This window comes from Pleurodeles waltl, chromosome 4_2 (assembly GCF_031143425.1).
Source record: "Pleurodeles waltl isolate 20211129_DDA chromosome 4_2, aPleWal1.hap1.20221129, whole genome shotgun sequence".
Lineage (NCBI taxonomy): Eukaryota > Metazoa > Chordata > Amphibia > Caudata > Salamandridae > Pleurodeles > Pleurodeles waltl.
Window position 1 is genome coordinate 110,161,782 of NC_090443.1, and position 18,704 is coordinate 110,180,485.

The following is an 18,704-nucleotide window of genomic DNA, read 5'->3' on the forward strand; positions in this document are numbered from 1 at the left end:
CGGCCCTAGAGGCTGTTACAAAAGCGAGTGTTCCTAATGCGAAAGCATTGCACCCGCGATGGATACAATGGGCTACGTCTTTAACAGCCACTGATGTAGATTAAATTTTTGACCCTAAGTTACAGACTCAGGAATTTTTGCAATATGAAATTGAATATCCAGTTCCCGCTGACAAGTTGCCTATTGATCATTATCAAGTAGTCATGTACACCGATGGCTCTGCGCAACCGGCAGTGGGGACAAAACACCAATATTCAGCTGCATGTGCAGTAGTGAGCGGCCATATGGAAGTGGAGAAATTCTGCCCCCAACATACCTATACACAAACATTAGGGGACTGTACGGCAAAATTGGCTGAGCTGAAAGCTCTGTTGATGGCACTAGAACATACGGATCAGTCACAGTTTACACTGATTGTTTGTGATTCATATTATTGTGTCCAGTCTTTTAATGAATACCTACATTACTGGCGATTGAATGGGTTCAGAGATTCAAAGGGCAACACAATAAAACACAGACTACTGTGGGGGAAGGTAGCAGACCTGAAGGAGACGCTACCCAAGGTCCATGTTGTACATACTCTTAGACACCAGCGCGTTGGAATACACGTTGCTGGGAATACTTTGGCTGATGAAGCCGCAAAGTCAGCAGTGGCAGTTGCCACTGTGGCCGCAGTTACTCGTTTGAGTTCCAAACCAGACACAGAGATTCTGGCTGCCATAAAAGCTACGGTTGATAGCGCGCCTTATCCTAAAGGATTTCCTAATAAATATCAATACTTCATGGGAAGTATGTTGAATGCTGAGGTTAAAATTCCGGGCGTAGGCAAGATTCCCAATAAAGTTGTAAGACTTCAATTGATTAATGCAGCGCATGAGGGAGTGGCATCTGCACATGCGGGCGTGGCCGCCACAATTTCGCTGTTACAGGCCCGTTACTGGTGGCCTGGTCTCTATAAGGAGACGAAGCAGTATGTACTTTGTTGCGACATCTGTCAACAAATTAAAGTTTCAGCGGCTAAGCGCCCGCCGCAGATACCCCTCTTAATATCTAACAGACCATTACAATGTGTGTACTTGGATCATTGTGGTCCATTCACCCCAGACAGTGTATACAAATATATCCTGGTGGCTGTAGATTCTTGCTCCAGATTTGTGTGGGTATGGCCACAGCGCTCGGCTGACGCTCGAACTGTTGTTAAAGATTTGCGTGTCTTTGTCGGTACATATGCAGTTGCGGCGTTCCATTCGGACCAGGGCCCTGCTTTTGCCTCAAGGGCATTCAGGGACACCATGGCTTCGTTGGGGGTCCAGCTCCAGTTTTTGTCTCCATTTCATCCCGAGGGAAATTCTGTCGTGGAGCATTTAAATCGTGATTTAAAGCAATCCTTAACGGCAAGAGTCTTAGATATGGGTCGTAGTTGGCTAACCCACCTGTATGGAGTACAGAGAGCACTGAATAACCTGTCTAGAAGGTCCCTGGGGGGTCGTACTTCATATGAGTGCCTGTTCAGGACACAAATGTTTGTTCCGGATCTAGATGGTCCTGGTGTGGAGGCGGCGGAAACGTCTTTTGACATAAATGATGGTGTCACTGATTTGCAGGAATTACAACAGTTCTGTGAAGATAACTCTTCTAAAAGTGCTTCCTCCACAGGAATTAAGGTTGTGCCAGTAACGCCTACTGGTTGGATTCCCAGAATTGGGGATCTTGTGCGTGAAAAGGTCACAGTGAAAAAAGAATTTGGCCCTTCTTATCGAGCACCAGTCCCTGTGTTGGGGATACACGGAACCAGAACTGTTATTTTACCACCGTTGCCAGGTGCCAAAGAAAATCGCTTTGTTTCCATTGACAATGTCAAGTTACAACATGTGGCCGATTCTGCACAGCAGACCAAGAGGAACGTCCAGTAGTTCCCGAATCCCTCTCACTACTGGGGAAGATGTTCCGCTCCAAGTTATTTATACCAACACTGTTGCCTCTCCGAGCTTGGGTAGGGTGGAAGATGATCTTGCGATAGTTCCACTGACGACAAATAATTTGGAAACATTTGATCGAGTCACTATGACTGCTGATGTTGCGGGTGGTGTGATTTACAGTGTGCCACCGCGAGAAACACCAACTCCTCCATTGAATACAGCGGCACCTTTTACAAGAACTGCCTCTGGGTACTTTAACAACAACAATGGTCTATCGGACTCATTTGCCTCTTCAACACCTGACCCAGGTCCACGTAAGCTGATTTATTGGCTTAAAGATACGCATTTTGTTTTTCCTTGGAACTATCTGTGGCTCTTATTGACTATGATAGCATTTTTTCTCTGGATAGGGTTTGTCGTTACCTTTTTTCTGTTGATACATGGTCATTTTCTTCCTGAGAGGTCAGCGGTTGAACAGGTGGAAGAGGTGTTGAAGCCACATTTTTCATCACATAAGGTTCGAAGAGACTTGTCCTTTGTGAACATTTCTGCAGTACCAATTCCTGATGGGATTGTGTGGGATAAAGTAATGTTTGATATATACGGTCCCACTGAGATAATTCAAATACCATATGTTCTAAAATTATCTATGAATGATATTGTAATACCAGGGATTGTATCTGATGATTGGGATGTGAAGACAGTTGATTCCATGATGACTGAACTACAATACTATACTGTCTATGAGAATGAAGATGTGTACCAGTTTAAAGAGAATTATGGTGACATGTTTTGTTATAATTATTATGGGCACCACTTTATACATAAAGCAAGTAGTCCGAAAACGATATTTGATTATACGCAATGGGAGCATTGCCCGACTCTTCCCGAAAGGGAGTTCTAAAACATATTCTGACAAATTTGCGTATTTTTCTGGGCATCATCAAATGGATGCTAAGTCATGTTATTTTAAGTTAACTCTGTCTAAAGATAAGCAAATGTTGTTGACTGATACAAAATTTATATACTCAGATTCTTTTGTTTCCCGACTGTCGATTGAAGGTTATGAATATTGGTCAAATAATATTGATTTGAAAAGTGTTTGTGGAACAAAACATTGGCAGACACAGGGTAGAGAAACATTGTTTAGAGCATGTCTCATTCCCGTCCAGATGATTTTTTTAAATGAAACAGTACAACAGACTAGCTGTTTGGGCTTAGCAACGATTAGAGAACTGAATATGCCTAGTATACCTGTCCCTACAAAATTGAAGGATTGGCAGAAATATATCAATGCCACCTTTAGTGAACTTACAGACTGGGTCCAGAATGGTACATTTAACACTTCATTTGTACGTCCGGGCGGGTGGTTATTGTGGCCTGTAGACACCAATGGGTGTCATCAACGTTTTGTCACCTCCTCGGGGGTTTCAGGACGAGTCGGGCAGACCCTCGCTATATATCACCTGAACATGCTGAAATTATTAATACATATAGTGTGGGAAAATTGTGCCAACAATGGTTAAAATACTCCTCGCTAGATGCAGTAAAAACACATCTCACTGTCCTGTCTAATAACACTGACTTGCAAGATTTTTTGTCAGGCCCGAAGACACCACATAGGAAGCGTTTCTTGTATGAAGTGTACAATGAGATATGGAAACTTTCCCAACAAGAGGCTGCGGCCCGGTTAAGGCAGATAGATCAGGAAAATTCAAAAAAGGCATTGGCTGTTGTGGATAATGGAATTCACACTCTGTCCGACCGGATCGACAACATTGTTTCTTCTGCCATAGACATTATACGATCTGATATGTCTTCTTTATATCATGGACAAAGTCAAACAAGGTCCATTATGCAGTTGGGTTGGACACCTCAGACACTGAAGGCGGTTCGCGTTACGTGGCAGCACATTAGGACCAGGGAGATATTTTTTTCCTTTAATTTGACGCGACAGCAACAACTGATGGCTAAGAAGGAGGCGACTTATGTTATGCTTAACATTGAGAAGTTGGAAAGATTGCCTTTTACCGTGGCCGAGATTCCCTCAGCTGAGTGGTTGATACACAGTGTTATTAATCTGCCTATTTCTACACTACAATTCACTTCTTGTTTAAAACATGTTCTGGTAGGCAGATATGAAAAGTTGGGAGATAGTTATATACATGAGGTGTGGGAACTTCCCTTCTTGTACAAATGTCTCAATGGCTTGAGAGAGGTTTTTCTTAGCGGTAGTGAATGCAAGACTTCAGTTAGCCATTCGATGATTTGTAAGCAGCTGTCCTTGCATGGGGCATGTAATGCCTCGGTTGCGAACCTGGCTTGCTATCTGAAGGGAGTTCCTGTCCCCTTGATCAAACGCGCATTCCAGGTGCTTTCAAACGGCAGCTACGTCCTCCTCAATAGTGAAGACTGTTATGGCATGCGGGCTGAAATAGTTTACGTTGTTTCAGTCACCAAGGTCGTTACTTGCTGCGGGAATGTGTTGTTTCCCCCACTAAATTGAGGGAGGTAGCAGATATCTGGCCTCACATTGCTACTTCCAAGGTGAATTTCGACAAGTTAAGTAGAGTAAAGGCTTTATTGTTTCAAAAGCATGTGGCCCTTACATCTGCACGCGAGACCTACGCACTTCAGGTGGCAAGGTCATCAGCAGAAATACAGTCCCTGTTAAATACCAACTTTCCGAGCCACTTTGGTGAACTCGTGGGACGTATATTTAATGCGTCCAGCACAGCTGGATTAGCACATTTTTTCAAAGCCGTAGGTGTTGGTTTTGTTCACACCTTCTCTTCCATATTCGGTTTGATACCTTCGGCTATTCATTCAATTTTCGGAAGCATTTTTGGGTGATTTCCGATCACTTTGGCTTTATTAGCCGGCGTTTTGCTGTTGCTGTTGTTTTTCCGCAGTGGCTGTCCCGCCGCAACAAGAACGAATGTGGGCGCTCCCATCAGCGCAGCTGTGTCGTGAACGCATGATGCAGCACTTCGGAGCAACACTCCTGGGACATTTGGAGTGTGACTGGTCTCTGTCATTCAGACCGGTTTTGGATTGTGTGCAGCCCGTGTTTCGGTGCCGTTGGTGCTCGTTTGAACATGCACTAGACGTCTGTCTCTCACAGCAACGCCCCCCAGTGGTTGATGCTGATCTGTTGATGTTCCCGATTAGGGCTCATTCCCAGACATGCGCGCTGCGGTTGCGTTTGCTTCGTGAGGCTGATTACGAAATACCCTTCCTGGAGGAACTCGTTTTCAGGCCCTGCACGCGATGCCGCCTTGGTTGATTCTGAGGCTTTGGAACACACCTGCTCCTTAATAGTCTTTGCCGTGGATTTTCCGGTCCTGTCATCTGCCGAAGTGGAGAACCTCCTGCTTTCAATGACCACTGTTTGAATTGGATTTGGTCTAAATTGACACTGTTACATAAATTTGGCTCTTAGCCGCATGCTTATTTTTAAATTTAGGATTATTGTGCTTTGGTGTCCTCTTGACTTGTTGAAATTATATAAGGTTTTAGTTACTTTTGTTTTAACATAGGGCATTTTTTCGGCTTAGATTTAAACCACTTTCTACCGACAAGGGGAGGGTGTAGTGTAGCCATTTTTAATATAGCCTTTGCGCGTTTGCTTAAAGCATTAGGCCTCTGTGCACTTTGTTCTAAATACATTTTATTCAGCCTCGCACTGTTATTTTTCAATAATCAGTTTCACAGTCTTGTTTTATTTTCTTCTATCACACTGTTTAGCTTACTTCAGCACCGGAGTTCTCAAACAATACATTCTTGCTCGCCCTGTGCTTCAGTCAAGGATACAGTCTGGTACATTGCCGATAGACGTGGTAGGAGTTTAGTCTTTAGGGTTCGTAGAAAGTACACATTCTTACGTAGGGACGTTTCTTAGAACACCGGCGTGTTAATTATAAAAACACTTCCTAGTCCTGTTACACGTAAGAGGGAGATTCCGACCAGGGAACCACAACTAGACGCTGACTGCCCTGTTGCAGATGCTGATCCAGATCACAGGCCTTTGCTCAGGTATGAGGGTTGATGGCCTCCCGGGGGAACCTAAAAGGCAGGCTTAGAGCTTAACATGCTGTGCTCAAAATAGAACTTAGAAGAGAGAACGTGATCTAGTAGCACTATGATAGCGTTATTCTTATGTTTTACTCTCCTCGTTACCATTTCAATCCTACTGTGTTGTATGGTTCTGGTTATTGCGGCTCACGCTTTATCTAAAATGCAGTTTCTTTTATTAAACCAATCTTTAAAACTCAAACTGCCTTTGTCATTTATATATGAGACCACACTGTGTATGAGAGAACTGGTTGGGATCTGAGTGACCACGACTTCCCTGGGAAGCACGAAGATGTCATGCGCTCAGCTGCCCAATCATCTCTTCCCTCTGGGAGAGATGAGGCACTGCTAGTTAGCCGGAGCAAAACCGGATTGAGGGTGACAAGGGTCCTTCGCTGTGGGTTAGACTTAGTCCCCCACACTGTGAACGACCCTGCTACCCAAAAATCCAGTAGTCTCATTAGGATAATGAGAGCCTATGCGGTAAGGCAAACAGGGTATGACCAACGATATACTACAACTGAAACCAAAGTCAAGGATACGGATAATCCTCTGGGCGGAGGAGGCACTTTTCTCAGTTGCACTTTAAAAATAATCAGAAGATTATAGACTTGGCAGCTGCCTCCCTTCCTTCTCAGTCCTGGCAAGAGAGGGTGATCATTTCTGTTTTTCAATAACAACGGACTAGTGGGTGCTGCAGCTTGTACATAAAGAACATATGTTGGAATTTGTGCAAAGACCACTTGTCTGCCCACCGGTAAAGTAACATCATCTCACTTGATGGCGCTGCAACAGAAGATTCTCCTCTTCAAGGAAGTGAAGGAGAAGGTCCCCAAATCCCAGAGAAAATAGGGATTTATTTTCCAGATTCTTATTCATTAAAAAAAAAGCAATGGAGACTGATTGTAGACTTCAACAATACGTTTCTGAAGAGGCAGTCTTTTTAGATGGTTAAGCTTAAGAGGTCCTCTTGATGATCCAGGGTGGATATTACCTGCCTTCCTTGGACCTTTAAGACATGTATTTCCACATTCCTAGCCACTGAAGGCACAGAAAGTATCTCTATTTTTCAGTGGCGGGGCAGCACTACCAATTTAAGAAGCTCCCATTCAGCCCCAAATTAGCCCTTCACATTTTCGTCTAGTTCCAGTTGCTGTCTTCCTCAAACAACAGGGTCTCCAAGTGTACCTATACTTGGATGACTGGTGTGTCAAAGGTCCATCGAAGGAAGCGGTACAAACTTCTACGGCTGCTGTTTTTTGCACTGTGGGTCTCATGGTAAAATAGAGAAATCTACGCTGGAAGCACATGTAAAAAATAATTTCTTGGGAGTGATACTCAGTACTCAATTGGGAAAGTAATTCCCATCACTAGAAAGAGTGATGAAGCTTCAGGCCAGATAAAGGGTGACCATCATTACAGGTCTCTACTGGGCCTCATGTCATCTTGCGCATTACTTCATACCCTCTTGCAGGCTGTAGATGAGGAACTGGAATTTCAATGGAAACAAATGGCTCATGGGACGACATAAGAAGAGTCACAAAACAGCTAAAACGAGGAGATTCCCCGTAAACATCAACGCAGGTCTCTTTCCAGCCTTTATCAGACACATTAGTGCTAACACCGAATGCATCCATGGATGGCAGTGCATCTCAATTGAAATAGATATCAGCCAGAGACCTCTGTTCTGACACAAAAAAGATGCTTCATATCAACATACTGGAGCTTCGAGACATGAGACTGGGCATACAATTGTTACAAAACTAGTAGTTTAAACAATCCTTATCAGGACAGACAGTATAGCATCTATGTTTTACATAGCCATGCAAGAGGTAACATAGTCCTGACCTTCCTTGGAAGAGGCTCACCTACTATGGGATTGGGCCATTTCTCACAGGGTCAGCATTGCTGTGGAACACCTGCCAGGGTGCCACAACGATGGAGCAGATGCACATAGTCGACAGCTGTCAGACTGCCATGAATGGGAACTCTGTCAAATCAACTACATTCTCCAACCTTTTGGTCAGCCCACAAGAGATCTGTTTGCCACCCAAAGCAACAGAAAATGCTAGTGCTTCATCAGCAGGTATTGCCAACTGGGAACCAAGGAAAATGCACTTTCAGTCAGATGATCCAAAGTCTTTACATACATATTTTTTCCATTTCCCTGTACCAAGGGTTCTGAGAAAAGCAGTGACTGATCACTGCACTCTGATCTTCCATTCCTCCAGCATGACCACACCAGAACTGGTATAGTGAACTCCTACAACTATCAGCAAATTCAGTGATTTCACTTAAACTGCAATCCAGACTCCTCTCCAGACACCGGGGAGAGATACTACACCACGACCCCAGGCCGCTGAACCTAACAACATGGTACCCGACTTTTAGATATAGGGTTCCTGGTTGGTTAGGTTAGGCAGCTCAGCAAGGCTGGAACCACCACTCCAGTCAGGGTAAGGGAGTTACACAGCCAAGATAACCCCTGCTGTCACCCCATGACACGAGCAGTCAGACTTATCCAAGAGGCAATTTGCAAAGCTTCTGCACAACCCACACAACACTAGTGCCACAATAAATACACCACTGAGTCAGAACATCACTTATGTTGCCAGTACTCTGCAAAAGCAAGCAGTAGTCAGATAAACACCTAGGTTACTGGGACACTGCAACACAAGTAGTAGTTAGGTCATCAGTATCTCCAGTGTTGGATATGCCCCCTATTGCTGGGTCATTCCCAAATGTTTTGACTCCTTCCTCCTATTTTTTCTGACCTGTTTCTATTGGCTTTAGGACTCTGGGCACTTTACCGCTGCTAACCAGTGCTAAAGTGCATATGCTCTCTGTGTAAGTTGTGATTCTGATTGTTTTTACATGACTGGCCTATTTGATTTACTAGTTAGTCCATAGTAAAGTCCACTGTGTGCGCCCAGGGCCTGCAAACCAAATGCTACTAGTGGGCCTGCAGCACTGATTGTGCCACCCACATGAATAGCCCTGTAAACATGTTTCAGAACTGCCTTGTTGCCCTGGCAAGTGCACCCATTTGCTAGGCCCAGACCTTTCATTTTTGTACATGTAAGGCACCACTAAGGTAGGACCTAGGTTGCCCAATGGGCAGGGTGCAGTGTATTTAAAAGATACATGCTCCATTGTGCTGACACTGCCCCTCCTGTCTTCCCATCTTGGTCAGCTTGCCATCTCTACCCCCTCCTCCATGCTATCAATTGTAAGAGTCCATGCCCCTGACCTCTTCCTCCCAGAAGTGTTTTAATGAACAAGTAGATTACTCACATTCTGTATTTCTTACAAACGTGTGGCACACCTGAAGTCTCAAATAGCAACAAAGTGCTTTTAAATGTTGTGCTATTTTTTTTTTAGTCCACTTGATTTTTTTTTGTTGCACTGAAGGGAGAGGATGTGACATTACAGCCAGAGCACCTGACTTAGAAACTAGAAAACCAGGTTCAGGTTTCAGCATCCGCTCAACATCCTGTGATTCTGGGCAAATCACTTAATCTCCTGTACCGAAAAACAAGATCAACATGTCTTTTTGTGATGTAACAGATGTGCATGTGAAGCACTCCAATTACATTCAGGTCCTATCCACGCTATGCAAAACTGCACAAAAAAAAGTAAGCGTTTTGCACACTTCTGTCATTGGTCTATTTTTCAGTGACATTTGGGCTCTTTTTAGGTTAAGCACAGCAGCGCGCAAGTGCTGCTTTTCTCGACATGTTGTAATCTATTATGTGGGCTGTAATCATGCCCATCACTTTCATTTGTTCCTGGGCCTGCCTTTCCAAAATCCCTTGATGTCGTTGGTAAATGCTTTTGTTTGTCCCGCCTTGAGGCTGTTTTGTTACTGCCTTGGAGACTGGCCCTGTTCCATGGATTATTGCACGATCAGCCATGTACCTTAGTGTGGTGAACTATTTTTTCTTTTGCTTGCTGCTTGGCTCATGGAGGTATGTTTCTTCGTCCTTAGTTTCGGGCATTTTGTGGTTTCTTTGCGATGTCTGCAGGGTCTTTTATTTTTTTATTTTTTGCACTTTTATGTAGCGCAAGCTCAACATGAAGGCATTAGAGCACTTTATTTTTTGCAGTTTTATATAGAGCAAGCTCGTTTTACATGAGCACCGGTTACATTACACAAGAACACATTCATTTTTGGTGGCAAGGGGAGATTAAGTGAATTCCCAAGAATCACAGGATGTTAAGCAGTTGCCGAGACTTGGACTGAGTTCCCCAGCTCCAGAGTCGGCAGCTCCGTCTCTTATGCTATATTCTCTCCCCTAGGGTTCTTTGTCTGGCGCATGTCTGGGCAGTCTGGGGATAACTCGTTTTTTTATATAAAGCACTTGGTAGTGCAGGTTCTGCCATTTCATAGAGCTGCAAAGCAGGTGTCATTCTTCACACAAATCGCTATAATTCATTTGCATCAACCTTGCAGAGATAAAGAGGTGAAAAAGATATGTCACGATTGTAATCTGTGACATTCTCGTTCTGTCAAGACCTCTGCAGTGGATCCATTAACCAACTGACTTTGAGTAGCGCTTAACTCTAGGCAATGGCATGTGCTCTTTATATCCTCCAGAAGGTCACCAACCAAGCACATAGGTTAGTTCTAGGCAAGAAGATGGCGAAAGGTGTTGTCTCCAAAATGGTAAGAACACATTCATTTTTGGTAGCAAGGGGAGATTAAGTGACTTGCCCAGAATGCCAGGATGTTGATCCAGTGCCAAGACTCAGACCATATTCCCCAGCTCCAAAGTCAGCAGCTCTGGTCCGTATGCCACATCCACTCCCCAAGGGTTCTTTTCTGGTGCATTTTGGGACAGTCTAGGAATCACTTTTTTGTTTTTGTTTTATATAGTGCTTGGTAATACAGGACCTGCCATTTTCTAGAACTGCATAGCAAGTGCCATTCTTAGCAAAATTGATATTCATTTACAGTTAAGCTGCCTCGTCTGTTATTCTCTGTGTATAGAGTCAATGTTTTTAAAAGTTAGGCTGGTATTGTGAATTTAAAGGAATAATTTCTTTAAAGTTTTTACACCCAGAAAGGTATGGCTGCCCCCTTTTCTTTTGCTACCAACTCTTTTGGCCCCCTCATTGTCTGGGTTAAATGCCACAAAAGTGCCTCTTTGTGGCTTGTTTGGTGCTATAAAAGTTTAGGAAAACACCAGAAAGGGTTGCATCTCTAGGATATCACAGTCAGTCTGTAGAATTAAGGCAAAAACACTGCCAAGATGGCAGCCTTGTTGTGTCCTCTCTCCTGCAGCGACATGCCATGGAGGGTTGCTGTCGCACCTGGCATACATCCACTACACTCCAAACCAAAACGCATAGGTAAAAGATATTGGGCCAGATGTAGTAAGATTCCAAATTGCGATTTGCAATTTGCGAGTCCCTGCGACTCGCAAATTGCAAGTCGCAATTTGGAATGCAGAAAGGTGTCTCAGACACCTTCTGCAACTCGCTATGGGGTCGCAAAGACCCACCTCATAAATATTTATGAGGTGGGTCGCAGTTTGCGACCCCATAGCGAGTCTAGGCACTCACAGGGATGGTGGCCTGCTGGAGACAGCAGACCACCATCTCCGTGACTGCTTTTAAATAAAGCAGTTTTTTTTTTTCTCTTTGCAGCCCGTTTTCCTTAAAGGAAAACGAGCTGCAAATAGAAAAAAATACCGAAACCTTTTGTTTTGGTTTTTTTCAGAGTAGGCAGTGGTCCTATGGACCACTGCCTGCTCTGAAAAAATAATTTTGTGAGCATTCACAAAGGGGAAGGGGTCCCAGTTACCATCCACTTCAAGTGGATGGTAACTGCGAGTTGATTTGCGACCGCTTTCGCGGTCACAAATCAACTTAAATCACGGTGCGAGTCGCAAATAGGAAGGGAACACCCCTTCCTATTTGCGAGTCAGAAACACATTTTGCGAGTCGGTTCCGACTCGCAAAATGTGTTTCTGCATCGCTTGAGGGCTTTTGCACCTCGCAAACGGCGTTTTTCACCGTTTGCGAGGTGCAAAAGCCTACCTACATCTGGCCCATTGTCATCTACAACACCAATGCCTCTAACTCTCACAAATGTGAGACCTATTGCGTTGCAAATGCTTGTTTACTTTGGTGGCAGTCTCCGAAGACTATTTTGTTACGAAGCTCTCTCATTTACTATAGTATCCTCAGTAGAAATTCTTTCAGTTTTCCACTTCGATTCCATTAAGATGGTGTTCAGATGTCACACTTTTGTCATAAATTCAGAATGTTAGCACTCTAGTTGCTCATTAAATCACTGGCAAAATGTAATAATTAGATGAGAAAGAAATTTGAGAACTCATTTAAAATGTCTTGATTTTGCTTTCTACAGCACTAAGCATAGTTTATGTGACAAAACAATACCGTTATTTTGTTCCTTTCCAAATGAAATTTTTTTAAGTTTTAAAAGTTTGATTCAATCTAGGTGGCTTAATGTGTGCCACACTTTTGTCATAAGAAAGGCTGTTACTGCTCTAGTTGTTTTTTAGAACACTCTTGAGAGGCTGCAGCAGAACACACGGGGGAATCAACTGAGACCCTGCTGCTGTTGGAAGTACATATTATGCTCAAATTATCAGACATTGTTCGCATGGCTGAGGAAGAATTTACAGGAGCAATGCTTACATTTTAGTTTCTAGAGTGCCTTCCATAATCACTGAGAAAACCATGAGAGAGCAGTTTCTCGTAGTTAACGTTGCTCATGAGATCCCAGCAGAGGTTCAGCCTCTTTCACAGGGTAAAATTACCTTTGAACACACAATTCCTAAATTTAGTATGGTGCTACCAACTAATGATTAATTGTAACCAAAATCTGTTGTCACACCCTTTATATGTACTCTTTTTGTGACCCAAGAAACTAAAACTATACCAAAAAACGCATTTGTTATAGAAACACAATTTTAACTATAATAATGCCCAGTGCTGCCTGCCACTGGGTGTGTGTGTTTTTACATATATATATATATATATATATGTGTGTGTGTGTTTGATGGCATGTGTAGCTGCAGATACACATGCTATGCATAGGTCCTGCCATCTAGTGGTGGGCTCGGAGTGTTACAAGTTGTTTCTCTCTTCGAAGAAGTGTTTTCGAGTCACGGGATCAAGTGACTCCTCCTCTTCGGCTCTATTGCACATGGGCATCGACTCCACCTTAGATTGTTTTCTTTCCACCAGAAGGTTTGGACGTGTTTCTTTTCGCTCCGGTAGTTCGAGTCGGAAAAGTACTACAAACTCTCTAATTCGTTGGTATTGTTTCGATCGCGTACCATCTATCATCGACACGTTGGTACCGGCGGATCTAGCTCTTTACTTGCCCTTCGGGGCACCCGCGCCCAATTTGGGCCTGGTCGGTCCGACCAAAGCCTTGTCGAAGCCTCATGGACCAGACCCCGTTTCGTTTCTGCCCTCGGTGCCACGCCAAGTTCCCTTATACGGCCCAACATCTTGTCTGTAACCTGTGTCTATCTCCAGACCACCGAGAGGATACTTGTGAGTCCTGTAGATCCTTCCGCTCGAAGAAGACTCTACGAGACCGAAGAGCGCGAAGGTTGGAAATTGCACCGAATGTCTCGACGTGGAAGAATAGGAGATTATGCACACCACAGTCTCCATTTGGGGGTCCGACTCCAAGCAAGAGTCCGACAATGACAGACCAATAACAGCAGGACAGCACATGAGTACGCCTGCCCCTGTCCCATCCAAGCCCAAGCACAAGGCCTCGGGGACGCCAATGCCAGAAGGCCTTGGCTCCACCTGTGAAAAGACTTCCGGTGACCAAGCAACAACTTCGGCACCGAGAAAGGCCACGCCACCGAAGCCTTCGGACTCGAGCCGAAGCACAGGCTACGAAATAGTCAAACACCGACCCTTCGAGTTGAAGCCTCGAAAATTCCTCTCGGGCCGAGGCCAACGTCTACTCCAGGCCTTTCGATCCCGAGGAAACCAGCTTCAGAGCCGAAAAGACCCATATATACAGAGGAGCATGGACTTTCCAAACAACTCAAAGAAAGCCATAGATTTGCTGTGGAACTTACGCAAACGGAAGAATTTGATGAAAGACAGGCCAGAACTCAAATTCATAAAGACACTGGCAAGATCCTCACTGCACCTCCTCTAAAAACAAAGAGGAAGCTGGCCTTTCAAGGATATTTGGACACTGATCAGCCACTGACGAAAGTGCCAAAACCCAGACAAAAATCTCCACCTCCTCAGTTCTCATCTCACCAGTCTCCTCCTCATTCTCCTCACCTAATGTCTCTCCACCTACTACCCCCACTGCATAGTCTCCAATACACACTGCAGATTCACAGTAAGATAATGTCGACCCATGGGATCTTTACGATGATCCCATTTCTGACAACAGTCCAGACTGCTCTCTGTCAAAACCATCACCCCCAGAGGATAGCACCTCATACACTCAGGTTCTAGCTAGGGCAGCGTCATACCATAACGTAGCCGTGCACACAGAACCTCTTGAGGATGATTTTCTATGTAATACATTGTCCTCTACTCACACCACTACCAGTCTCTACCCATGCTTCCTGGCATGCTAAAACATGCACATCAGATTTTTCAGGAACCAGTTAAGGCAAGAGCAATCACTCCTAGGGTAGAAAAGAAATATAAGCCGCCTCCTTCTCACCCAGCTTTTATTACCCAACAGCTACTTCCACATTCTGTAGTGGTCAGCGCAGCAAGAAAAAGGGCTACCTCTCAGTCATCTGGTGATGCACCTCCACCAGATAAAGAAAGCAGGAAATTCAATGCTGCTGGTAAAAGAGTAGCATCACAAGCGGCTAATCAATGGAGAATAGCCAACTCCCAAGCAGTACGATATGGCCCACTGGGACGAGATGAAAGATATCATCCAGCATCTCCCCAAGGATCAACAGAAAAGAGCCCAGCAAATAGTCGAGGAAGGGCAGGCTATTACAAATAATCAACTTAGGTCAGCATTAGACTACGCAGACACAGCAGCAAGAACAACCAATACTGCGGTCACCATTAGAAGACACGCATGGCTTCGATTGTCAGGCTTTAAACCTGAAATCCAGCAAGCTGTCCTTAACATGCCATTTAATGGAAAAACAGCTGTTTGGCACACAGGTTGATACAGCCATTGAAAAAATGAAAAAGGACTCTGACAGTTCTAAACCCATGAGGGCTCTTTATTCATCACAGTACAGAGGATCATTTCGAAAGCCTCAATACAGGGGAGGTTTTATAGACCAAACATCTGAGGCATCTACCTCACAATCGAATCCGTCTTTCCAACCACAGTACCAAAGAGGGGGGTTTCGAGGAACGTACAGGGGCCAATTCCCCAGAGGTAGGGGAAAATATCAGCCCTTAAAGCAAACCACCCACACAAAGCAGTGACTTGCTCCATATCTTCCCTCACCACACTTCCCCTGTGGGAGGAAGACTGCAAACGTTCCACACACACTGGTTACCCATTACAACAGACAATTGGGTCTTATTGATTATCCAACAAGGTTACTGCATAGAATTCGCACAAATTCCTCCAGTTATACCTCCAAAACCACACAAACTCTCCTCCCTACACATTTCAATGTTGCAAACAGTGGTACAATCACTGTTACTCAAACAAGCCATAGAGCTTGTACCACATCATCAAATAGGAACGGGGGTTTACTCCCTGTATTTTCTCATTCCCTAAAAAGACCAAACATTGAGACCAATACTAGATCTCAGAACTCTCAATCTTTATATCCTATTAGAACACTTTCACATGGTAACACTACAGGATGTAGTCCCACTGTTACAACAACTAGATTTTATGGCAACACTGGATCTCAAAGATGCGTATTTTCACATACCCATCCATCCAGCGCACAGAAAATATCTCAGGTTCGTAATACAAGGAAAACATTACCAGTTCAAGGTTACCTTTCGGCATAACAATAGCTCCCAGAGTATTTACAAAATGCCTTGCCGTAGTCGCAGCCTACATAAGAAGGCAACACATCCATGTCTTTCCATATCTCGACAACTGGCTAATAAAATCCAACAGTCAGACACAGTGTCAACACCATACACGTTATGTAATAAACACCCTACACACACTAGGGTTCTCAGTAAACTACCAAAAATCTCACTTACAACCAGCGCAAGTTCAACAGTATTTAGGAGCCACATTAAATACCCAAACAGCACTTGCAAGCCTAAGTCCACAAAGGGTACAATCATTCCACAATATATTACCACAAATTCAGCCAAACCAACAGTACACAGTCAAGTTTGTCATGAAACTGTTGGGCATGATGGCATCATGCATCGCCATTGTCCCCAATGCAAGACTAAACATGCAGCCCTTACAACAGTGCATTGCAAAACAATGGTCACAGGCACATGGTCAACTTCAAGATCTAGTGTTGATAGACCGCCAAACACACATCTCGCTTCAGTGGTGGAATTCCACAAATTTTTTAAAAAAGGGCGGCCATTTCAAGACCCTGTGCCTCAAACCACACTTAAAACAGATGCATCAATGATTGGATGGGGAGCACACCTCAACAATCACAACATTCAGGGGCAATGGGACAACAGACACAAACAACTTCACATAAACCAATTAGAATTGCTAGCTGTATTTCTAGCACTCAAAGCCTTCCAACCTCTTCTCGTTCACAAACACATTCTCATCAAAACAGACAACATGACTACAATGTACTACCTACACAAAGAAGGAGGGACCCACTCATCACAACTTTGTCTTCTAGCACAAAAGATTTGGCATTGGGCAATTCACAACAGCATTCACCCTGTAGCACAGTACATTCCAGGGATTCACAGTCAATTAGCAGATGTTCTTAGTCGGGATCATCAGCAAACACACAAGTGGGAAATTCACCCCCAGGTACTTTACAAGTACTTTCGCCAATGGGGAACACCAGACATAGATCTATTCGCCACCAGCCAAAATGCAAAATGCCAAAACTTCGCATCCAGGTTCCCACACCCTCTATCCAAGGGCAATGCTCTATGGATCAACTGGTCAGGGATATTTGCTTACGCTTTTCCCCCTCTCCCGCTCACTCCATTTCTGGTCAACAAACTGTGTCAAAACAAACTCATACTAATAGCGCCAACATGGGCAGGTCAACCATGGTACACGATATTGTTAGACCTATCACTAGTACCACACATCAAGCTGCCAAAAAGACCAGATCTGTTGACACAAAACAAACAACTAATCAGGCATCCAAATCCAGCAATACTCAATCTAGCAATCTGGCTCCTGAAGTCTTAGAGTTTGGATATCTACATCTTCCACCAGAAAGTATGGAAGTAATTAAACAAGCAAGGAAACCCACTACCAGGCAGTGCTATGCAAACAAATGGAAAAGGTTTGTCTTTTACTGTCAAGCCAAACTAATAACACCTCTTTCCGCAACCATACAAGACATTGTAGGTTATTTACTTCAAAAAGCAAATTTAGCTTTTTCATCCATTAAAATACATCTCACAGCTATTTCAGCATATTTAAAAAAATATACAAAACAAGTCTCTATTTAGAGTCCCTGTTATCAAAGCCTTCATGGAAGGGCTAAAACGTATCATACCACCAAGAACACAACCAGTCCCTTCATGGAATCTCAATATTGTACTCTCACAGCTCATGGGTCCACCATTTGAACCCATGCATTTGTGTCAGATTCAATATCTAACGTGGAAAGTAGCATTCCTCGTTGCAATCACTTCATTTCGAAGAGTTAATGAAATACAAGCATTCACTATTGAACAACCCTTTATACAAGTACACAAACTTAAAGTAGTACTTCACACAAACCCAAAATTCCTACCTAAAGTCATCTCACCGTTTCATATAAATCATACAGTGGAACTTCCAGTCTTCTTCCCACAGCCAGACTCAGTAGCAGAAAGAGCGCTGCATACATTAGACATTAAAAGAGCTTTAATGTATTACATTGACAGAACAAAATCATTTAGAAAAACTAAACCGTTATTTGTGGCATTCCAAAAACCACATACTGGAAATCCCATCTCAAAACAAGGACTAGATAGATGGATAGTAAAATGCATCCAAACTTGTAACCTAAAAGCCAAAAGACAGCTATTAGTAACACCAAAAGCACATTCCATGAGGAAAAAAGGTGCAACAATGGCCTTTTTAGGAAACATACCAATGACAGAGATTTGTAAAGAAGCCACTTGGTCAACACCCCATACATTTACCAAGCATTACTGTGTAGATGTGTTAGCAGCATAACAAGCCACAGTTGGACAGGCTGTACTAAGAACACTATTTCAAACAACTTCAACTCCTACAGGCTGACCACCGCTTATGGGAGGAGAACTGTTTTGTAGTCTATGCATAGCATGTGTATCTGCAGCTACACATGCCATCGAACGGAAAATGTCACTTACCCAGTGTACATCTGTTCGTGGCATGTTCCGCTGCAGATTCACATGGGCCCACTCGCCTCCCCAGGAGCCTGTAGCTGTTAAAGTTACAACAAACATTTGTACATGTGTAGACGCGCTTGACGAGTGGCAGCTCTTTTCAAACCTTGGTATTAGACAAGCACTTGGTAGAGGGCTTTGTCAGTCTTTTGCTGCTTATAAATTTCGAATTCGAATTGAATGCTCCCTTTTGAAACTGTATTTGAATTTGCTGCACCT